Here is a 25,422-nt window from a genome sequence, read left to right as displayed (position 1 = left end):
TGACCGAAGCACGTGGTGAATCCGGGCAGTGTCGGTCCGGAACTGCGTTTTTCTTTCTGTGTGCGGCAGACACGCCAAGCTTTGTGGGATAATTCGGTCGAGCTTAGGAAGAACGCGAACAACGTTCGAATGACCTTTGACACTCTGATAGTAGATAGCGTCCGCTACTCGTGGCATGACACTAGCAAGCCGCTTATCAAAACTTCCAGCAACATAACCACTAGCAGCACAGAGTGACTTCGCGATAGATACAACCTAGCCCTTTTGAATATAAATGCATGCAGCCTCTTGAACAAGCTAGCTCACTTCAATAGGCTAGTTTAGTGCCATACACCATCTTTCATCTGTGTCACTGAGACCTGGCTAAACGAGTCGGTCGCGGAAGGCGAGTTCCTGCCTCCTAATTACTCTGTCTTGCGATGTGGCAGGTTATGTGGTAGGGGTGGCGGAGTAGCTTTATTTATTCACAAAGGAATTGATTTTGTAGTGCTACCGAGGCTTCCTAACACCGAGTCGGTATGGTGCAAATTATGTATAGGTGATCTTGTGGTGGCTACTGGCGCTTTATACCGGCCTCCCGATTCTGGAAAAAAAATATATTTCCAGATTGTTGCGATTATATATTAAAACGCAAGCTTCACGACTGTAAATCGATCCTTGCTGGTGATTTCAATACCCCTTGTATTGACTGGAGTACATTGGCTTCGTATGGTCGCGACAGGCCGATTTGTGACTCGCTTATTGACTTGGTTTTGTCGTTAGATCTGACACAGATTGTTGGTAGCGTTACCTTTGAAAACTCGATCCTAGACCTGATTTTCCTTAACCAGAAGTTACTACAAAACGGATATGACGGCCAAATCATAGAAGGCCTGTCGATCACAAGGGAGTTCTGCTGAAGGTTGATGTCAATTGTGAGCGCAATAGACCTGATTTTCAGATTGTCAGTGATTTTTCCCATGCTGATGACAATTCTGTTGTTGATATTCTAGCATCCTCTTATGACGGTTTCCTACAATGTAGCAGCGTTTGCAGTGTGGTCGAGTTGTTTGATAGGTTTTGCAACATTGTTAAGAAATGCGTCTCGCAGTTTGTTCCAAAGCAGTGTGTGAAACGAAACCGGAAGCACCCTTGGTATAATAAGGACATTATAAATCTTATCAAGCGCGTCAAGAGGCTCCGGAAGCGTAAAAACCTGACTCGGAGAAACCAATGCCAAATGCTGCACCTGCTTCAGTTCGAATTGAAAACCGAAATGCACGAAGCCAGACATTTTTATGTGGACACCACGTTATCCACATTCTTGAAAAAAAAAAAACATAGAAGTTTTGGAAAATGGTGCTTTCGGCTGCTCATGACACTTCATCATTCCTTATAACGATCACCCTTCCTCTGATCCTCTGATTATTTCCGAAACTTTCTACACTTATTTTCAGTCCGTATTTTGTCAGCCCGTTGGCGTCGATCCCCCTTTTTGCTTCAGCGACACTTTACCAGAGCTTCCTGCTGTCGTTATAACTTACGCTGGTGTTCACAACTTATTACTAACAATTGATACTACAAAACGCTTTGGAGCTCATGGAGTGCCAAACAAATTTTTACAGCGATACTCTGAATGGAACGCCCGGTACTTGACAGTTATATTTAACAAAGCAGCTGTTGAGACGTCGACAGTACCTCGGGTTTGGACAAAAGCTAACACCATTCCCGTCTTCAAATCTGGCTGCAAACAGCTATTCACTAACTACAGGCCTATATCGTTGCTGCCCACGTGTTGCAAACATGTCGAGCACATCATCCATGAACACATCATTCAGTATTTATCGGCAAATAACTTTTTGTCGCCACAGCAGCATGGTTTTCGAGCAGGATCTTTTACAACGCAATTATTAGAATTCACGCATGGCATAGCCACATCACTAAATAACCGCGGTCAGCTTGATGCCATCTTTATCGACTACTCAAAAACATTTGACACGGTAAGCCATAAAAACTGCTTCTAAACTTGCTGCAATCTTTCCTGGTAATAAACTAAATGATTGGATATCCCAATACCTGCACCTCCAATTCCAATCCGTCACTTTTAATTGCAAAACTTCTTCTACAGCTCAGGTCATGTCAGGGGTGCCGCAGGGCTCAGTTCTCGGCCCACTCTTAATAATAATATATGTTAATAGCATTATCAAAGTAGCCAAAAGCACACAAGTGAAAATACGTCTCAACGCAGATGAATGCGTGATCTATTCCGACATTCGTACTCTTCGTGATCAAGAAGTGCTGAACAACGTATCTTCATCATTTTCAGACTGAAGTTACACATGGCAGATGAGCATTAACTTCAGCAAAACTGTGGCAATGACTTTTACTAACAAGAAACAGCCCATAAAATTCACGTAGAGCACTCAAGGGTACAGTATTAACGAAGTTAACGACTTAAAAAACTTAAACTTGGACTTAATTTCACCATTAACCTTAGTTGGCATTATCACATCAATATAGTCTGCTCTAAAGCGTGGTGAAAATTAGGGTGCCTAAAACGAACATTAAAACACGGCACTAAGGAGTGCAAGCTTACGATCTATAAATCACTAATTAGACCTGTTTTAGAGTATGCTTCGGTAGTGTGGTCGCCTCATCGCATAAAGGATATTTCGAAATTAGAATCCATTCAGAAAAAAGCTGTTAGATTTATCTATGACCGTTAGGACCGTATGCTTTCACCGTCATCCCACGCGCACGCTTCGTCACTGGACCCATTGTCGTTACGTCGTACGTGTGACCGTCTAATCCTGCTGCACAAAATCGTACACGGATTTTCTAACATTGAACCGCCTATCTCGCTAATCACACCTACTGCGTGAGCAACCCAACGTACTCAACCATTAAACACAAATCGCTTCGTTCCAATAATAGATTGTTTTAGGTTTCTTTTTTTCCCACACACTGTTGAATTAGGAAATAACTTCGATGGTTCTCTGCGTTTATTGCAGACTACTAAATTTCAGAAAGAACTGCCTAACCATGTTAGTGGACATATTTGTGTTCATAAGTTATGTAACCCACCTCTTCTATGTCTCTAAATGAGATAGCAGTATTTGTTAACAATTAAATCTGTTACGAGCAAAGAAAGCAGTTGCGAGTTGGTGTTTGCCGGTCGTCTCGCTGCTGCCAGAAAATCGGGTGATGCGTGTCGCGACGCCATACATTGCGCTGCCTGCCGCGGAATTGGTTTAGTTGCATGCGCACCGCTGAGTGACGCTCGGACAAAACCGTTTCTTTCCAACTTTATAATTCTTAGAGCCATGCGTTTCTCAGCGCTTCTATATTCGCCCTTTTTTCAGTAAGATCATCAGTTGGTAGTCCGCACTGTTTCCTTTCGTCTCTGTTGTTCCGCGCTGCCCACGCCAAGATGCATTACCAGCTCGCCTAGCAAACCACCCTTCTGAGTTTAGTAAAACAATGACGGGGGCTAGTTGGTGGACGTTCATGATTATATTGCGCTTAGTGTTACACTGAGGATATTAAGCGAAGGACAGGACGGGGACGTACAGCCGTTAGCATTGGCGTTTCTTGATCAGACCTTTCGTCTCCTGCGATAGTTTACTGGTATCCTGCCTAACGGAGTTATCATCGACTTCCATTGCACACTCCTTAATGATGGCCACAAGATTGTCGTTCATTGCTTCAACACTAAGATTCTCTTCCTGAGTTAAAGCGGAATCGGCTTTAACTCAGGAGCTTAGCTCAGTTCGGCTTCTTATATACCAATTTCTTCCGTTCCCTCCTCAGGTCTAGGCTAATTCGAGTTCTTACCATCCTATGGTCACTGCAGCGCACCTTGCTGAGCACGTCCACATCTTGTATGATGCCAGGGTTAGCGCAGAGTATGAAGTCTATTTCATTTCTAGTCTCGCCGTTCTGGCCTTCAGTCACATAGCCGTAGCAGTTTTCTGTGTCCGCATAGTTTGGTGGCATGTAAACTGCATCTTCACTCAGAAAATTAGGCAGCACACATACAGCCATTACCACATAATCTGCATTCTCAGGGAGCAGGCTAATCACTCGGCGAAAAATTCCAAATCTCGAGGCCACCACCCCGAATGCATTATCAACACAGCTCCTGAAATGAAAAGAATTTCGATAAAGTACATTACACTTGTGATCTCGACAGGTACATCAAATTAAGTCAATATTTTCTACCACCAGGACAGTGATGACACCCAGGCCGTAAATCAATGTAGCACTGCAACAAACCTTGCACGACTGAGCCGATAGTTGAATATCCGTTTGCCTTCATCTAGGCCTCTACCTGGGTAAGGTTGAAGAAACTTCGGGCGAAGCTAGAACGCTTCGTCCCCTACGAAAACATGTGGTGCCACCGTTGAAGACTCTGCTAAGCATTTTGATGCCGGGAGACCAAGGAGGCCACGCTCCAAGAATTTCCCTAGCCTTGAGGCTTGGAGTGTTCCGACATCGTTCTGCCGCCCATAGGCCCCAACGTCTAGAAGGATAAACTTCAGGTTGCTGTCAGCTATAGCCATAAGTACTATAGAGTGCGTGACCTGGAATAATGAATGGTTAATATTTAGAAAATAGCGATTTACAAGCAAAAAAGTGTCAATGTGTACATTACCTTATAGTTGAAGTACAGGCTGTCTCAATTTTGTGGGGCCTCGATCTGCACGTGTTTCCCATCCACGGCGCCTACACAATGCGGGAAGTTCCATTTTTCGAGAATTCCCTCAGCTATCTTCTGCCAACCGGAAGTAGTTGGCACCTGTAATGGGAATGAAGCAGACATATAAAGGCATTTTTAGTGTAAAAAGAGCAGCAGCGCAAACCAAAGATGGGCATGCAGAGGGAAGTGCCATTCTGCAGTTATTTAACGCCCCTGTCTTGAGTTGGTCTTATTTTTATGTAGCATGAACTGACAAACAGAACAACATATACACTTTGATAAAATCTGAATGCCTCAAGGAACTGATCACATACAGCTTGTTTTTTTTTTAAAGGGAGTAGGCATGTAAGCTTAGGAAATATTCAGTAAACAATTCAAATCAAAGAGTGCATACTACACATATAATTCTGGTATCTTTATAGTATTTAACCATGTGCATGTTGGTAGGAGGACTGCATGAGCTTGCTCTTGAGCTCTTGTATCATATGCGGTACTTTTTGAGACTTCACACTCGCAACACTATCCGCATGTTTCCTGTTTTGTCTTCAGTTTGTATTTAAACAGACGGGTGCCTTTCAAAATATTATAGTGGACATTCATAATATGCAGTTCTTCCTTTGCTCTCTTCGAACTTGCCCTTCCTCATTATGTCATTTGCAATGTGCACATTGAGTGGACAGTGTCCAATTCACATCATGCTCATTGTTAAACTGTTCTTAAAAACAAAGCTCTTAGAGTACGCAGTGACGTTCAATAAGCAATCATTATGTATTATGAATTTATCCCTGTAGTATTTTTTGCGATATGTAGGCTACCTACTTCACATATGTGAAGAAAATAGAAAGATCAGTGCAGTGTATGGGGCCGTTTAACGTCCCAAAGCGACATGGACTATGAGGGACGCCGTAGTAAAGGGCTCGGAATTAATTTCGACCACCTGGGCTTCTGTAAGGCGGACTGCCATTGAACAGTACGCGGACGCCTGGCGTTTCACCTCCACCAAACCGTTCTCTTCCGACCAACAACATACCTTAAGACAAATGGGCTGAAGAATTTCCCACAACACCTTGCAAGTCTCGCGGATAAAAATATCAGCTGTTGACATGCCCACTCTGAATGCCAAGGCGACATCTTGAATTTGCATCCCCGAGGCCATGCACCTGGAAGGAAGCGCAAAAGTAATGTCAGCTTGGCGTATTCGGATCAGCGATTTATCAATGAAACACGGCGATCTACCTGAAAAAAAGAATTATGGGGTTTTACGTGCCAAAACTACTTTCTGATTATGAGGCACGCCGTAGTGCAGGACTCCGGAAATTTGGACCACCTGGGGTTCTTTAACTTACACCTAAATCTAAGTACACACGGGTGTATTCGCATTTCGCCCCCATCGAAATGCGGCCGCCGTGGCTGGGATTCGATCCCGCGACCTCGTGCTCAGCCGCCCAACACCACTGAGCATGCTAGGCGGGCAACCTACGTGAGAGTCATTGCAAGTCGTGCGCGTGATGGTATAGGTTCCCGCGCAATGAAGGGCTTCGTAAGCGGCCCTGAAACGAGGGCATGGAGCTGCTCAAACTTTTTTGTCGACATATTATAGTACTTCTGAAAATACTCCGTGTCGGCGTTCATGTGCAGCCGGATCTGTAGGAAAACATTCCAGAGTAAAGTATACCGGCATCACGACAACTATTTCTGTGCAAACACAACTCACTGGGATGTGGGACTCGGATTCCTCCTTCCGGTTCTCCCAGATGGGACTTACCCACCAACGCCGTGGAACCCGGCGTTGGAGCAATGCCTTCCGTTTCTTTAAAAGGCACTACTCCTCGAGCAAAAGGAGACGCGTGAAGGAACTGTCATGTAGCGCACATCAATCCGTCTCCGTCCACACGCTAGCGTCCATTATGGCAGAGTACCGAGCCGCTCGCGAGTTTGTAGTTTGTGCGCCGCATATGCGCATCTTTTTACGAAAACAGCACAAAATATAAAAAGTGAGCATGATTTCGATACTTAAAACGCAGGATATGTATTTATAAACTAAAATTTGCGAGGCAGGGGCAGAGCCATGCTTATGTTGGTAGTCGCCAACTACCGAAACTGGCTGAAAGCCCCGTGTTTTTTTTTTGCCAGCAATATTGCTATTCGCAGCGGCGGAAAACGCGCGGCGGCAATGCATGTGAAACGAAACCTTGCGAAAAGCTACGCGGCGCCACTGTTCGCTCCATTCGCTCAATCGCTTGCATCTGAAACAGGCTTTACTCGTGCATGTGTGCAAACGTCCGGCGTTTTCGCAAGTGCCACGCCCCGCTGTACCTACTAGCAACACGCGTAGTGCGCGCCGATGGACGCGCCACTGGTGGCAACCTTGCGCAGAACAGACGGGAGAGGATCCAGCTGCGCGCCGTACTTTGTTGGGTCGTTCATAGTGCTTCTCTGTCGTATTCACGTTTTCAGAGCAAAATAGGCAACACGCTTCGCATGTGTGCGGAGGCCAAAGCTTCAAAGAATGTCGAAGAACACTCTTAAGCGAAATTACACCCTTTTGCCACAAGAATAATCATCTGTCTTGTCCGCATTTCCTTTAACGTGGCATAGCCCGGTACTGCCCAGTAACGAACGGCATGCGCGTTATCAGCATGACATAGCATTCCCTACAGGAAAGTAGCGGGCTCGGCGTTTTCAAGAAAGGAAACGCAAGCAAGGCAGATGACGATTATTGTTGTGTGGCAGACATACACCCCAAACGGTTTACTTTTGTCTACGCTCTAAAAAAAGTTTGCACCCTTTGGGGTGTATATCTGCCACACAACGATAATCGTCATCTGCCTTGACGCGTTTCGTTTCTTTAACGCTGCGAGCCCGCTACTTTCCAGTGACGAACGGCTGCGCGTTATCAGTGTGACGCAGCATTCTCGACAGGAAAGTAGCGAGCGCCGAGTTTTCAAGAAAGGAAACGCAAGCAAGGCAGACGACGATTATTGTTGTGGGACAAATATAAACCCCAATGGGTGCAATCGTTTTAAGAGTGTAAAAGCGGTTATACCCTTTGGGGTGTGTATTTGCCATGGAACAATAAGCGTCATCTTTCTCGCTTGCCTTTCCTTTCTTGGAAACGCTGCGCTCGTTACTTTCCTGTCGGGAATGCTATGTCATGCTGATAACGCGCATGCCGTTCGTTACTAGAAAGTACCGGGCTCGCAGCGTTAAAGAAAGGAACTGCGAGTAAGACAGATGACGATTATGGTTCCGCGACAAATATACACCCAAGAAGGTGCAACTGTTTTTAGAGTGTAAGAGCGAAGAATTGTTGCAGGGTGGGGGGCTCAAATACTGGCGAGAACGTGCCGGCGATGCGGTTCTAATCATTCCCTGCAAAGCCTCATCAGCGGGAGCAACGGTAGCAATGATCGTCGTTTCGTCGGGAAATTTCTTGTTCCCATCCTTTCCTTTGTCGCGTCGGTGTTATTTCCCACTCGTTCATAGTTAGACGCGTAAGCGACGAAGTTCGTCTGCAGTGCAGCATGTGGTTTAAAGGATTTCCCTAAAGTTCAGAATGCCGTTTGCCGCTTATATTGTTTTCAGTTTCTTTACCGCGTTGCGCTAGCCAGGCAGCACGACTCCACGAGCGCATTCTGTTGTATGTTCAAGCCACTGAGGTTTGCAAGAACTGAAATTGTTGGTTTTATGTGGCATGTTAAATCCTCGCAGCAGTTGTCGCGCACTTCATGTTCTTACATCTATTTTATGCGTGGCTTCGCACATGTTTAACTGTTGCTAGTTCCTTCATGCATAACTCTTGTTGATTCTATTGAGCTGTGAGGATTTCACCCTGCCTCATCTGTAATGGGGATAAATCACGCTGTGTCTTATCGGTATGATTCCAAGCAAGAGCTTCTTTAACAGCTTTATTCGTTTCGCCCGATGGAATCTCAGCTTTTGTGGTTTTTTGGAAATTGTGTTTAGAAAATAGGTAGTTGGGGGGGGGGGCAAAATTGCTAATAGTTGCTGCATATGGCGTCCTTGTTCCATTTTTACCTAAAAAGTTCACTTCACGTTTGGGAAGTCATCACACCTCGATGCTGTCTCAGCAGACTTAATACGCCTAGGGATTTGTTTGTTTCACAACGTAGGTCCCTTCTTGCATGTTAATTTTGTACTGAACTGAACTCTTTCATATTATGCTTACGCCGCAGAGGACTAAACCCGACCTTGCCGCCAGCGCTCATCTACTTTGACTGGCGGACCCTGAAACAATTTTGACGATTTTGTACAAACGTACTGACTCGTTGGAGTAGGTTTTTCTGATCATTATATTGATGCATCTATGTGTGTAAAGCGTGTAATTTATTATAAAGCTTTAAAAATGTACATCGCTGCCGATCACAGCACACTGCTCGGTGGAATTTCCAGCCGCCCCTACCCATATGACATAAATCACCCAATTGACGTCAGTAGGGCGAGCTATCGGATTGGCTGCCCAGGGCACATCATGGGTAATTTTTCCACCTTTATGATGAACAAATGATGTTCGTAATAGTTGGGATGTTAGTTAATTTGTTTCTATAAAAAGAAGTAAGAGAAAGAAAATGCACGAGAAGAATTTCTCACTTCACTTGAGCACTTTCCGCCCACAGCAAGCGTTGTCTGCTTGTTTTACAACGTGCTCCATTTTGACGAGAGCTCCGCGGTCAGAGCCGGTCTCAATATTTTCGCAAGCACTGCGATTCGACTTTGTTGCGTTGTGCACGGCAAACGTACGTACTGGCAATGTGTCAAGCTGGGACATCGTGTCCCCTGTGCAAGGCAGCAGACGCGCGGACTGGCTGCAGCGCATCGGACTGCACTATCCGATCGGCGCCAGGATTCACAAGTTTGCGGCCGTCACTTTACACCGGAAGATTACTAACGCAATAGCGTTTCGCGAGTCCGGTATTACGGTAAACGCAAGCGCAAGTGGGCAGATGATGGCCGTGGCCCCTTGCGTGCCGTTTCGCGGGATGAGCAGAAGGGCAAATGTGAATGGTCTGCACGGTGCAGCCACCTGGTGGCACAGAGCTCAACCACACACAGTAGCAGTAACTAAATGTATTCTTCTATGCTGCTGGTGTAAATTTTTCGCAGGAGTGTAATCGTTAACACGTTGTTTTTGTAAATGTTTAAAATGTTTTACACTTGGTTAGAGCAATATTATCGCTTTATTTGGCTGGTTAAGCTCTGCGCCAACAGGCGGCAGAACCGTCCAGGCCGATCAATCAGGCCGCGCACGTACATTTACGCTAAAGTTGCTTCATCAGCTTGAGTTTATGCCTCCAACGTTCCGTTGAAATGCCCAGCTCAGCTGTGGTTACCGGAATAACAGACACGTTCGGCGCTGCGACAGATTGCTCGCAAAGCACCCTGCTTCAAAGCTCTCGCTTGGGGTCGACGGCCAAGCAGCTGGCGGAGAGTTTGGAGAGGCTTCGTGCGCTCGCTCCTAGAGAAACGGAAGTCGACGACACGACGTACCATCATGACGTAGAGCCAGTGAAGGCGGAGCTTAGCCCCGATCACTCGGCGAACGAGTTGAGGAGAAAATGCATGGCTATGGAGAAGGGTAACTGGCAATCGTGTGTAGCTCTCTTAATATGACACGTTTCAGACAAATTGTGGTGCGAATGATTATATTTAGCTGTACCTTACGCATCCACAAAATTTGTTCGAACCGTACCAGGGGCCCTTTAAATATATCATGTGGCACTTCTCGCTAGTAACATTAAAGAAGCACTGAAAGCTTAGTCACACTTTAGCTTTGTACGTTCTCAAGCAACTTCTATAGGTAAATTAATATTGAAAAAACTGCAGCGGGAACGGCAGTTCATCGGGGTATGCAGCAGAATTGCATTGGCGGTACAGCGCTATCACGCGCTTTTATTAACCCGTGTGTTTGGTGACTTCGTTGACTAGGGTATGCGTTTCCATCAATAAATTCGCAATCACTCTTCTTGGGGCGACTTTGACTGCACTTATTCGGCGATGTCACATGTATTCATCTGCAGAAAAATCACAACGGCATATGCAGATATCGCCCCGCGCGGATTTGCTCGATATAAGTCTGCGCTAACGATGGGTGCTTATTGTTGAGGTACAGACGCAGCATTACCGCAAGGGTAGAATTAAAAGAAACGATCGTGACATCGCATTACTGACTAAAATTTATCGGCTAGTTAACATGAGCTCCACTTCATGTAAATGGGGTTCATGGCGTTTGTCTGCGGGACGCACCTGGCACGTATGTGGACCATGTCCCAAACGCAGGTGATATCGTGTTCATACCCGCTCCCACAGAGGTCAGCGTCTTGCCTACAGCTGTCTCCGCAGAAGAAGCAGTCTGGCACCCGAACAAAGGAGAAATCGCCGCCGCGAATTTCAGCCATCCTTGCTGCAAAGGGTTGTCGTCTGCTACTGTTCCCGCGCGTACTGTAGGAAGCACCCTCTAGGATGGATGTTATGAGCGTCCCTTCGCAATGGGGCGGTGGGTTGCACCACCAAGGTCTGGCTATTATACAGCCTAATGTCCTACCTAGGCTAAAGAAGGAAAAAGAAAAGAAAATAATAACACTATGAAATCCCACAACAAAGTTTTTGATCACCTGCGAACTTTGCTTTTGTACGTCTCCATTTTTTTGTTGTTTCCCTACTTCCCTTCCACCAATCTTCCAATCGGATCTTACTAATTCTTATTGCGGACAGGCTTAAAGGAGGCCAGTGGTGCCTAAATCGACCGCTGGGTAGACGTCTTCACATTCTAATAAAACATACTCCATAGTTTCCCAGCTTTACCGCAGTAAGTACATGCTTTTTCTTGCTTCTTATATCGCGCTTTATAGGTGTACGTTCTAAGGAATCCCGATCTCACTTCGAAAAGTAATGAGCTTACCTCTCAGTTATCATAGATTGTTTCTTTCCTGATTTCGTTTTTTCCTCTCATGGCAGGCTTCTTTTCCATTGCCGCCACCCATGAGATTATTTCATCCTCTCTGACTTTCTGCTTGACGTTCTTTGTTCCTGTGTTGCCCACCCTACAGGCCGCATACTTGCTGGTAAGCTTCCTAATTTTTTTCCTCCACTGTGAATCAATGTTTTTCCTGCACAGATACCTCAACACTCTCTCAGCGCATTTACTTTCTTCCACATTCCTCAGTCCTTGTTCACTGCAAACCCAGTCCAGCCCATATCATCCTCCACAGCTTCATTAGTAGTCTTCCCGTGAGCGCCCAATGCGAGGGCACCCACTGACCTTTGGTTCCTATCGAGTCCCGATTGTACCGCTGATTTAAAGGAAACAACCGCAGTTCCTAAAATAAGTACTGGAACTATTACACCTTCCCACATACCTCGGAGCACCTCGTACCTATTGTATCCCCATAGCGCTGTGTGCTTCATTATGGCAGCATTTCTGTTTCACTTTACTGTTATTGTTTTTTCCTGTGTTACCATATATCGATTGCTTTCGTTTATCCATATACCAAGGTATTTATATTCTCTTGCCCGAGGTATTTCCTGGCCCTGTATTGCCACCGTCTCTTCACTGTTTTCATTCAATACCATAACACCTGATTTTCTAACACTAAATTTAAAACCTAATTTATCGCCTACCTGTCGACATATATTAGCCAGACGTTGCAAATCGCTTTGCTTGTTAGCTAGCAACACAATGTCGTCCGCATAAAATAAACCTAGAAGGTGCTGCTCTGCTACTGGACCCGCCTGTTTGTATGAGAGATTAAACCCAATAGTACTTCCTTGTAACACCCTCTCCATCCTCACCATGTACATCATAAACAACAGTTGGGATAAAGGGCACCTCTGCCTCTGTCCCTTGTTGATATCAACTTTCCCCTCGCTCCTCATCTCTTCCCATTCAACGCAAATGGTATTTTCTAGGTAAATCCCTCTCAAAAGCTGTAGACAATTGTCGCCTAAACCTTCCCGTTCCAGAATATGTCACAAAATGTTGCGGTCTACGTTGTCACAGGCTCCTGTATTGTCTAAAAAGGCCACACATAGCGGTCTGCTTTCTACTTTTGATATTTCGATACACTAAGTAAGAACAAATAAGTTATCATCTAAACGCCTACCTATTCTAAAGCCATTCTGAAGCTCTCCCAAAATGCCATTATTCTCTGCCCACGCTTGAAGCTTTAATTTGATTGCCTGCATTGCTAGCCTGTACATTACCGATGTAATAGTCAATGGTCCGTACGAGTGAACTCTATCTTTCCCCCCTTACCTTTATAAATTAAATTCATTCTACTTTGTTGCCAACTGTCTCGTATTCGTCTATTTTTTAAAGTTCTTTCCACTGCTTTCACCAGAGCTTCCTTACTTTTTGGTCTTAGTTCATTATTCAGCCTAACGGGAACCTCGTCTAGCCCTGTGACTGTGCGCTTAGGAATTTTCTCTTTGGCTTTCTTTCTGTTGAAATTTGTCAGCACCAGCTTCCTTTCCACATGAGTCTATTTCAAGCTGTTTCTTACTTCAAACACAACCTCGTCATTGCCTTCGGCTGTTATTTTTCGAATGTAATTTAAGGCCGCTTCCCCTTCCACTTTGTTTCCATCTTCGTCTAGGATATGTTGTTGCATTGTTGTTGACTTCCTGCCTAAAACCTTTATGTGGTTCCAAAATATTCTAGTTGCGGCCTTCTTTTTCTCACGTATTTCTGACAACCAACGTTCACTTTAACCTTTTATCTTGGCGTGCACCAATATTTGAACCAGAGACGTTTTCTCACGGTATATTTCCCATTTACTGGCTACTTCATCCTGCGGCAACTGCGCCTTCTTTGCCGGCCTGTGCTCGCGGGATGCTTTCTGTCGTTCGGCGATCGCTTCTTGTATCTCCCTCTTCCACCAGCTCTTCGGTTTCTTTTTTTCCTTTCCTACGAACATGTTTCATTTCATTTCATTTCATTTCATTTCATTTATTCAACCTTAAGGGCCCGAAGGCATTACATAAGGGGGGGCGTGCATCAAGGTCTAACACCTTCATAAGAAAGTTATATAATAAAGTGCACATTGGTTGTAATAGGTACAAAAAAAGAAAATTTCAAAAAAGAAGAAAACAGCACATATACACAGTACCAACAAGGCGATAAAGAAATAGATGTGGTATTCATGTGGTTTCTCTTTCCCTATTTCTGTCGTTATTACACTTAGGAGTTGACTGTATTCCCACTCTTTACTTGGCCATTTGCTAAGTTCTTCCTCGACTCTAGTGACTATATTTGTTATTTGTTTAGCGTTCAAATTTGGACTGGCCATTTTGCACTCCTTGCTCTCTTTCCCAACTACATATCTCATTTTGAAAATGATGCGTTTATTGTCACTGCCGATGCTGCTATAGCATTCCCCGTCAATTACCGTTGCTCTTAGCTTATCATGAATTCCTTCTGCCATCAGACAATAATCAATGATCGATTGCCGGTTTCCCACTTTCCACGTGATCTCGCCCTTCAAACGTAGGCCCTGTACTCACGATAACGAGGTTATTTTGCTCACAAAGATTTAGCATTTACTTCCCGTTATTGTCGGAATAGCCATCTAAATCCTGTATGGGGACATTCATGTCACCTAATAGGGTAACTTCGGCATCATTCCCGAAACCATTAATATCAGCGCTTATGCATTCCACTAACTCTTTATTCTTCTCTGTGCAATTATTTCCGGAACACAAATACGTAACGCCCAGCCAAGTTTTTTTCCCACTCACTGTAACTGATAACTGTGGTGACACGGCATACGAGAGTGACGCGTGTCGGAAGGAACAGTCGAAGAGCCGCGCTCCCGGTGACGAAAGGAAAAGTCCCCTGTTTATTGTGCTGGCCGATAATATGCACTCTGGGGGCGGCACTTACAAGTAGCTTGGCAGTAGCTTACACGCCGCACACAGGCAGGCGATAACAGCACATCCCTTTTTTTCAAGCACAGGAACATTCGCACATACATGGTAGAGAATATATGTTATACCAGAAAAAACAAAACAGCAAACCACTCAAACTCAAGTCGTATGGATTTTTTCACCACACAGGAACATTCGGAAATTCAAGATAGAGAACATATGTTGTACTAGAAAAACACTAAACACTAAATACCAAAGCACTATTCATCAAAGCCCAGTCGGATGGGTTTCTTCACCAGTCTACCAAACCGTGTTACAGTGGGAGTGGGGTCCCCACTGGCCACAGCGCGAGTTGGAGGCCTCGCTGAATCTGTTGCAGTCGCGCCATCTGGGCTATGAGGCAATTGTGCCGCGCTGGGCTGCTCCGCGGTTTCTGGAAATTCGTAAGTTTCCATGTGCGCCCTTTCTTTTGGGAGACGGTTAAGCATTCTCCTGTTTCGGCGGAGGTAAACGCCGTCGTCTGTTCGCACTACATATGACCACGGTTTCGGTGCTCGTGCGAGGACTGTGGCCTTGGATTGCATGTCTGTCACCCAGACCAAGTCACCTGCTTCTAGCTCGGGAAGCCTTCTGGCCCGATGGCATCGGTTGTAGTAGCGGTATTGCCGCCGTCTCACCGTCTGGTCTCTGGCCACGACTTTCGGGGTGCTTTTTCCCGGATTTCGATGACGTGGTAGCATTGGGACTCTTGTCCTCAGTCGCCTACCCATAAGTGTTTCCGTAGGACTGACCCCAAGAATGCCGGGCGTCGCCCTGTAAGCCAACAATGCCAGATAATGGTCTTTAGACTTTAGAAGGAGGTGCTTAACCGTCTGAACCATTCGCTCTACTTCCCTGTTGCCCTGCGCGTGCCTCGGACTCACGGTGACATGGCGAAACCCGTAGGACATAGCGAACTGTTCAAACTCAGTTGCCACGAACTGATGACCGTTGTCGGTCACCACGCACTCAGGGATTCCATGCCTAGAAAAAATATTTTTCAGGAAGAATGGCTACCTCAGGGTAACGTGAACGATAATCCACGGCGACAAGATATGCCTGGCCGTTGATTACGCACAGATCTACTCCCACTCGCTCCCAAGGAAACGATGGTATTGCGGTTGCTATCATGGGCTCGGCTAGTTGCTGGGCATGTTGTGCGCAAACAGTGCACTGATTCACGAACTGTGCCAGATCGGTGCTCAATCCTGACACCAGACAGAACCTTTAGCAACATTACGACAACGCACGATACTCTGGTGCCCATCATGTAGTCTACACAGCACTTCCGTTCTTAGAGACTGTGGGATTACAAGCCTTGTTCCTTTCAACAAGAGACCATCAATTATGCTAAGGCATGCTCTATCTTGCCAGTAAGGCATGAGGAAAGAAGGAACATTCGGTTTCCTTGGCAAATTGGTTTTAGACAGTCTGCGTAGGTGTTTGCCAACGGGATCATTAATTTGACATTCTCTCACTCTGGATAAAAAATTGTCCCCCCGTTTCCAAGCCAAGCAAACACGCCTTAGAGTACGCTGTGATATCTGACACACTCAAGCCTCTTTCAGAATCGCTGCCTGCTACAGGGGATCGCGAAAGGGGGTCGGCTGTGACTAGCGATTTGCCGTGAACGTACTGGACCGTGAAAAGATAGCGCATTAGGCGTAGCCGGAAGCGTTGAATTCGAGGGGGCATATCATCAATGGCCATCTGGGGCCGAATCTTATAACGGTTCGGTTGGGGAACCGTTCCTTTGGCCTCTCCTGATTGGCCAAAATTTTGATTACGTCACAGGTCGTCAGAGGCAGCGGGGCGGTATCGCAATTTTTGAATACGTCACGCATCTGTCAATCATCTTCAAAGCGAACCGGTCGTAGGAACCGGCGAAGGGGTAGTCCGCTTTGGGTTCCGATGCTGTGGCTTGGCTTTGGCTTGTGACCCTGGCCTCGCGCGCCGGTCGCGCGACCCCGGAGACACGCGGGCGTCGCGCGCGCGTGCGTTGGTTGCTTCGGAGGCTATTACTTGCCTTCGTCGTCCGCTTGGCGTTCCTCTTTCGGTGTCGACCACGGCTGGAAGCGCGATACGCGTTCGAAGAAGTGACGGATAATGAGTCGCACCGCCCCTGCCGGCTTTCTAAGTAGACCTTTTGCAGGCTACGCTATCAAATGGAGGGGACTCAGGTGCAAGCGTACGAGTGGCCATTCCACGCAGAGGAAGGAATATTGCGCGCTGCGGTTCATCGCCACCGGCCTGCAGCTCCCAGAGGTCGGTCGGACGTGAAGCATTCATCGGAATGACCTAGATCTCTGCTGCGGAAACTGTCCACAAAGTTGCTCTCGCAATTACTGTGTTGGCGGGTTGAAGGGCTGGGTCAGCTTTCCCGTGACCTCAGCTTCAAAGCCAATGCCAAGGAGATATTTGCATGGTGACATCGAATTCTCAGTGCTATCGCCAGCGTGAATAGCTCGCAGATCGCCGTTCAGCAGTCAGAAGGGTTCAACCTAGGCTCGTTCAGCACTTCCTTCGTTCGGCTGATAAAACTATACAGTCAGGACGGGAAGATATTGTGGAGATCTCTTATTTGGCTGCCTTTTTTTTTTTCTCTGGTTCTGGAGTGTCGCACTTTGTTACTCAATTTTACGGCACAGCGCGCACCGTCAGAACCACACTCTTCGATTTGACTTCGCGCAGGCAATGCAGGGCCCGTGTATCCTAATGTTCGATTTCAAGTTCCATTGCTTTTATCACGTGACGCGCCGTGGGGCTTACCGCAGGGACAGCGGCAGCGCGGCGGCGAGCGAGTCATATGTCCGAGCCGATGACGAAGGGCGAAAAAAGATGGAAAATTGATATAGTCGGCTAGTAAAGGTGTCCCTAAGAACCAGTTCACGGTTTTGTCGCGCTCGCTACTTCAGAAGTGCCGGCAGTGCGTTCCTGTTGCGTGCATCGTGCGAGCTCCTGGTGGCAGACGACATAGCGCTGCGCTCTGCCAACTCATTTAATTACGCTTGCGATACCGCCTGTCGGCTGAGAATAAAAAAGAATGACATTAACAAATTACTTCTGCATTGCGTAAACGCCCGGCACCACACGTTTATACTTCAGAACTTGGCGTATAATATTTAATTTATATTTTACATTTATTTAGCAAGCAGAAACATTCTGCAATTCCTCGATTACCTCGTCATATAATGACGTACACTTCAGAGGTGGCACCCTCTCATCTATTGGTCGCGTCCTCCCCTTCTTCCACCGCCGGCTTGGGAGTGGCACATCTAGTGACGTAAGCGGCGAAGCGAACGGTTCGTATTCCGAACCGTTATAAGATTCGGCCCCTGGCCCAGTAAAGACACTAAAGGCTTGTGATCAGTTTCAAAGGTAACGTTTAGGCCACGGATGTACTCGTCAAATCTTTCGGCTGCCCACGTCAGCGCTAGCGCTTCTTTTTGCATCTGGGAGTATCGCCGTTCTGTGTTCGTGAGAGAACGAGACGCGAAAGCTATTGGTCAACGGTGACCGTTTTTCTGCGTTTGAAAAAGAAGAGCTCCCAGTCCGAAAGAGGATGCCTCCGCTGAAAGGATGGTAGGAAGCGTTGCATCGTACATGGCCATACACTGCGCAGAACAAATGAGCTCTTTCAGCTCGTTCAGCGCTTTTGCTTGGTCACACCCCCAGACCCATTCGCTATCTTTGTGCAAAAGAGCACGCATCGGAGCGGTAGTTTGTGCCAGGTGAGGCAAAAAGCGACCTAGGTGATTGGCCATGCCGAGCAAGCTTCTCAGTTCGGTGACATGTTTCGGTGCGTTTAGATCTTAATAGCGCTGACCTTCGCTGGATCAGGCTCAATTCCGTTCTCATCCAGAATATGGCCCAAAAATGTCAGTTTATTAACGCCAAACAGGCACTTTTCTTGGTTCAGAGTCACGTTTGCGCTAGCTAGGCGTGACATAACATCAGCTAAACGTTCGTCATGCTGGGCTTTCGTATTACCAAACACTAAAATGTCATCCATGACGTTGACAACACCTGGCAGGCCACATAGTGTTTCGGACATCCTTTTCTGGAAATACTCCGGAGCGGACGTAATTCCGAACGGTAGTCTGGTAAAACAGTACCTCCCGAATGGAGTCAAGAACGTAGTTCTTCAGAGTCCCTACTTAGTCGGACTTGATGGAACCCCGAGACGGCGTCAAGCTTCGAAAACCATTTCGCACCCGCCAGAGAGCCTAATGCTTGATCGACCGTACGTGGCGTGAAGCGTTCACGAACGACGCACTTATTTAACTTTGTGAGGTCGACGCATACTCTCAGTTCCCCCGACTGTTTCGTTACCAGGACTATTCCTGCGCACCAATCCGTGGGGCCGTCCACCTTTCTAATTATTCCCATGCGCACGAGTCTCTCGATTTCGTGCTTTAGCCTTTCCATGAGCGGAATTGGCACTCGCCGCGGAGCGGTTATGGCATGTGGAATTGCGCCCGGTTGTAGCCTGATTGTGTATTCTCCTGGGATAGTGCCTAGACTACGACTCATGCGCGGAAAAAGTGTCTCATGCCGTTGCTTGTCGGCAGTAAGCGAGTCGGCATATTTAACGATACCTAAAGCCTCTAAGGCTGGCAGCCCGTGAAGTACGTCGTGAAGAGCGCTAACGACATAGCACATTTGTCGGACAGTCCTCTGTTTCCACGCAACCTTTGTGACAAATTTGCCTAGAACATTGAGCTTGTTCCCGCCAGCCCCCTGTAGTACTTCGTCTGCGTTATCCAGGTGGGTGGGCAATCCTGGAAATGTAGAAGGTAGAACCGAAACTTCTGCACCCGAATCAACTTTAGCAAGTATAGGCACAGAGTTTATCAGAACCTGCACATAGCGCGCTTTCCCGGCCGCGTCAATCGCGCCAATGAAAGTTTCTTCCGTACCATGTTCGACAGCCGAGACGCGTACCTTTCTTTGCGCTGACCCAACTTTCTTAAGGCAGGCTTTCGCAAAATGTCCTTTGTTACCACAGTAGTGGCACTTCGAAGCTTTGGCTGGGCACGTCGACCTCGGGTGCGCGTCGCCGACGTAGTAGGGGCACCGTCCCTCTTTGTGCTGCGGGCGTTTCTGGTGGTTCTGAAGTTGTGGCGGGCTCCCGATGTGGACATCCCCCGGTCGAAGGCTCTGCTGCTGCTGACGCACGGTTTCCTTGAGGCGAGCCTTGGCCAGCGCCGTAGCCAATGTCAGCTGCTGATCCATCTGCATGGCCTCGGATAGTTGCACGTCCCGGAGCCCGACGACAAACCTGTCCCGGATGAGTCTCTTCTTCATATGTCCAAAGTCGCAGCGGTCTGCGAGCACGTGAAGTGCGGTTGCGAACTAATCCACGGACTCTTCTGGCCGTTGCTGGCGTCTGTGAAAGCAGGCACTTTCATAAACAATGTTCTGCTCTTTGACGAAATGACTGTCGAACTTCTACTTGACGACATCATAACTTTTTGCTTCATCGTCGGTGAGCTCAAATGTAGCAAAGACTTCGCGGGCCAGGCGTCCCATTGTGTAAAGTAGCGTGCGTACCTGGGCCTCTCCCGAACGTTCGTTGAGACCTGTGGCGAAGCGGTAGTCATCGAAGTGGTCGATCCACGCCGGCCTTTCTGACGTTTTGTCAAAGTCCAGCACTGGTGGCTGCTGGAGCCCGGGGATTGCCGTTGCGGGCTTGTTTGTCATTTTCTGGAAATGCTGCCGTCCACGGCCTCAGCGAGATAGTTTACCACCGCCCACTTCCGACACCATGTGGTAACACGGCATACGAGCGTGACGCGTATGCGTGTCGGAAGGAACAGTCGACGAGCCGCGCTCCCGGTGAGGAAAGGAAAAGTCCCCTGTTTATTGTGCTGGCCAATATTATACACTCTGGGGGCGTCACGTGTTACAAGTAGCTTGGCACTCGCAGTGGTCGTCCAGCTATCTGTCGTGACGTTACACGCGGCACACAGGTAGGCGATAACAGCACAATAACCAAAGATGCTCTTGACATTTTATTTTACTCTTCCATTTGGATCCCTGATGGATGAGCATTCCGACTCCATCTCCCTTTCTTTCCCACTTAGTTCTGCTGCACCCTTCCCATACGTAATTCTCAATCACTGGCGGCTCTTCCGAGTCTCTAAGGTGCGTTTCTCTAACCGAATGCACCCCTATTTCTTCTCCATTTGACTGCTCCTCAATCTCCGCTTACTTTTCCTTTCTTCTGCCGCCCCGCATGTTCATGTAGCCTATTGCATGGCGAGCTCTCTCTCTTGCTTTCCTACTTTTCTGTTATTGACGGCGATGCTATACTGAGGTTCCCTTAGGGGACCTTCTTCATTACTGCCTACTCTGGCCTCCTGAGCGCCCGCGGGCTCCCTAAAAAAGCAACAGCGCGACCGCCAAACCGCCAGCCCACTTCTCGTGTCAGCCTGTAAAATTGAAGTAGATTCCGTCTCGTTTAAAACCACCACACCTTCTCACATCTCTGTTTGCTTCGACAATCTCGAAGCCTTTATCTCTGCTCATTTTCCATATTCCAAAAAACCGCGTGTTGATAAAATTGCACAAACAGGCCTGGAGTGTGGCCTGATCCCGGTGACCAGAACCGGTAACGCACTCCCTCACCAGAGCAGGATTGGCCACCCTGGTGCAGTACTTGGCCACAACCTCCTATATGAACACAACAATCAAACCCCGGCCCTCAGTCCCCAGCAGCTGCGAAGCTACTGACCACGGCGGCGGTCAGACGTGCGACGCTACAGAGGGTGCTAAGAATCACTGGCTCCGGACAGGCCGCCATTGGAATATGAACCTGGCAACGTTTAACGCTAGAACGTTATCTAGTGAGGCGAGTCTAGCAGTGCTATTGGAGGAATTAGAGGGCAGTAAATGGGATATAATAGGGCTCAGTGAAGTTAGGAGGCCAAAAGAAGCATATACAGTGCTAAAAAGCGGGCACGTCCTGTGCTACCGCGGCCTAGAGGAAAGAAGAGAACTAGGAGTCGGATTCCTGATTAATAAGAATATAGCTGGTAACATACAGGAATTCTATAGCATTAACGAGAGGGTGGCAGGTCTTGTTGTTAAACTTAATAAGAGGTACAAAATGAAGATTGTACAGGTCTACGCCCCTACATCCAGTCATGATGACCAGGAAGTCGAATGCTTCTATGAAGACGTGGAATCGGCGATGGGTAGAGTGAAAACCAAATACACTATACTAATGGGCGACTTTAATGCCAAGGTAGGCAAGAAGCAGGCTGGAGACAAGGCAGTGGGGGAATATGGCATAGGCACTAGGAATAGCAGGGGGGAGTTATTAGTCGAGTTTGCGGAACAGAATAATATGAGGATAATGAATACTTTCTTCCGCAAGCGGGACAGCCGAAAATGGACGTGGAGGAGCCCGAACGGCGAGACTAGAAATGAAATAGACCTCATACTCTGCGCTAACCCTGGCATCATACAAGATGTGGACGTGCTCGGCAAGGTGCGCTGCAGTGACCACAGGATGGTAAGAACTCGAATTAGCCTAGACCTGAGGAGGGAACGGAAGAAACTGGTACATAAGAAGCCGATCAATGAGTTAGCGGTAAGAGGGAAAATAGAGGAATTCCAGATCAAGCTACAGAACAGGTATTCGGCTTTAACTCAGGAAGAGGACCTTAGTGTTGAAGCAATGAACGACAATCTTGTGGGCATCATTAAGAAGTGTGCAATGGAAGTCGGTGGTAACTCGATTAGGCAGGATACCAGTAAACTATCGCAGGCGACGAAAGATCTGATCAAGAAACGCCAATGTATGAAAGCCTCTAACCCTACAGCTAGAATAGAACTGGCAGAACTTTCGAAGTTAATCAACAAGCGTAAGACAGCTGACATAAGGAAGTATAATATTGATAGAATTGAACATGCTCTCAGGAACGGCGGAAGCCTAAAAACAGTGAAGAAGAAACTAGGAATTGGCAAGAATCAGATGTATGCGTTAAGAGACAAAGCCGGCAATATCATTACTAATATGGATGAGATAGTTCAAGTGGCTGAGGAGTTCTATAGAGATTTATACAGTACCAGTGGGACCCACGACGATAATGGAAGAGAAAATAGTCTAGAGGAATTCGAAGTCCCAAAGGTAACGCCGGAAGAAGTAAAGAAAGCCTTGGGAGAAATGCAAAGGGGGAAGGCAGCTGGGGAGGATCAGGTAACAGCAGATTTGTTGAAGGATGGTGGGCAGATTGTTCTAGAGAAACTGGCCACCCTGTATACGCAATGCCTCATGACGTCGAGCGTACCGGAATCTTGGAAGAACGCTAACATAATCCTAATCCATAAGAAAGGGGACGCCAAAGACTTGAAAAATTATAGACCGATCAGCTTACTGTCCGTTGCCTACAAAATATTTACTAAGGTAATCGCAAATAGAATCAGGAACACCTTAGACTTCTGTCAAGCAAAGGACCAGGCAGGATTCCGTAAAGGCTACTCAACAATAGATCATATTCACACTATCAATCAGGTGATAGAGAAATGTGCGGAATATAACCAACCCTTATATATAGCTTTCATTGATTATGAGAAAGCGTTTGATTCTGTCGAAACCTCAGCAGTCATGGAGGCATTAAGGAATCAGGGTGTAGACGAGCCGTATGTAAAAATACTGAAAAATATCTATAGCGGCTCCACAGCCACCGTAGTCCTCCATAAAGAAAGCAACAAAATCCCAATAAAGAAAGGCGTCAGGCAGGGAGATACGATCTCTCCAATGCTATTCACAGCGTGTTTACAGGAGGTATTCAGAGACCTGGATTGGGAAGAATTGGGGATAAAAATTAATGGAGAATACCTTAGTAACTTGCGATTCGCTGATGATATTGCCTTGCTTAGTAACTCAGGGGACCAATTGCAATGCATGCTCACTGACCTGGAGAGGCAAAGCAGAAGAGTGGGTCTAAAAATTAATCTGCAGAAAACTAAAGTAATGTTTAACAGTCTCGGAAGAGAACAGCAATTTACAATAGGCAGCGAGGCACTGGAAGTCGTAAGGGAATACATCTACTTAGGGCAGGTAGTGACGGCGGATCCGGATCATGAGACGGAAATAATCAGAAGAATAAGAATGGGCTGGGGTGCGTTTGGCAGGCATTCTCAGATCATGAACAGCAGGTTGCCATTATCCCTCAAGAGAAAAGTGTATAATAGCTGTGTCTTACCAGTACTCACCTACGGGGCAGAAACCTGGAGGCTTACGAAAAGGGTTCTACTCAAATTGAGGACGACGCAACGAGCTATGGAAAGAAGAATGATAGGTGTAACGTTAAGGGATAAGAAAAGAGCAGATTGGGTGAGGGAACAAACGCGAGTTAATGACATCTTAGTTGAAATCAAGAAAAAGAAATGGGCATGGGCAGGACATGTAATGAGGAGGGAAGATAACCGATGGTCATTAAGGGTTACGGACTGGATCCCAAGGGAAGGGAAGCGTAGCAGGGGGCGGCAGAAAGTTAGGTGGGCGGATGAGATTAAGAAGTTTGCAGGGACGGCATGGCCGCAATTAGTACATGACCGGGGTTGTTGGAGAAGTATGGGAGAGGCCTTTGCCCTGCAGTGGGCGTAACCAGGCTGATGATGATGATGATGATTTTCCATATCGCCTCATTAGCAGCCACTATCGCTCTTTGTACGTGACTGTCACGTACAGGCACCTCCGACTTCGTGCACACCACGATCTGCACCTGAGGGGACAGCTCACGCAAGCCGTCCACCCCCTTCGCCAAGCGCTGGGCTAGTGCACTCCATTCCCTGTTTAGGACGTCATTTAACCCACTTGCTGCTATGACACGGTTGCGCACGTGGGCATTTTCCGCGAGCTTTGCTTTTGCTCGCTCCATGACAGAACTCAGCGTCCGCCCCGAAAATGTCCCTACCGCCACTCTTTTATTGCCTTTATCCCTCTCCACAATTGCTTCTGTGCACCTACCCAGGTTTGATTCGCCGGCGATAATCACCATTTCACTCTCTCCTACTTCTCCCTGCTTCCCTTTGTCCTTTCCCTCGTGATTCGGACTTGACAAGGGGCATTGACCCATGCGCTCCTGATTTTTCCGCGTGGCGGTCTGAAGGTAGGTGTACCCGCCGTGGTTGCTCAGTGGCTATGGTGTTGGGCTGCTGAGCACGAGTTCGCGGGATCGAATCCCGGCCGCTGCGGCCGCATTTCGATGGGGGCGAAATGCGAAGACACGCGTGTACTTAGACTTAGGTGCACGTTAAAGAACCCCACGTGGTCGAAATTTCCGGAGTCCTCCTCTACGGCGTGACTCATAATGAGAAAGTGGTTTTGGCACGTTAAACCCCATAATTTAAAAAAGAAGGTAGGTGCCGCTCTTTCCCGCTAACCCCTCACCATGTTGCACGCATTCCACGTACTTTTCTGGCACCTCCTCTCCTTTCACGTCGTGTTCCACTGTCACGACCATTCTCGTGCACCATGGCGGCCCTGTGCAGCTTTTCGTCGACTGCGTCAAGTCTTTTTCCCACTAGCTTCCGTGCATCACGCTCCCTATTTAGCTCATTTTTGAGCTCTTCCACCTGTTTGACAAGTTCTTCCGGGAAAGCTTCTATTTTCTTCAGCCTACCATGGACATTACAATGTGCGCCGATTGACTCGATTCCCTCTCCATTCTCGTCCTTCCTCTCATCTGCATTGAGGGACCCCCCGCACCCTTTCTCCTATCTCAGCTTTCTTACCATGTATTGCGCGGATTTTTATAATGCAAATACTATAATACTATAATAATGCAGAGCACGTGCCTTCTGGCAAA

General features: G+C 47.2%; 1 pseudogene; it reads right to left on the bottom strand.

The window, feature by feature from the left end:
- Positions 1-19,906, bottom strand: part of LOC126519236 (uncharacterized) — a 33,750-nt pseudogene extending 13,844 nt beyond the window's left edge.
- Positions 19,907-25,422: the final 5,516 nt, after the last annotated feature.

This window comes from Dermacentor andersoni, chromosome 10 (genome assembly GCF_023375885.2).
Source record: "Dermacentor andersoni chromosome 10, qqDerAnde1_hic_scaffold, whole genome shotgun sequence".
NCBI lineage: Eukaryota > Metazoa > Arthropoda > Arachnida > Ixodida > Ixodidae > Dermacentor > Dermacentor andersoni.
The sequence above is the reverse complement of the archived record's forward strand: the minus strand, read 5'-3'. Positions and strand labels throughout refer to the sequence as shown.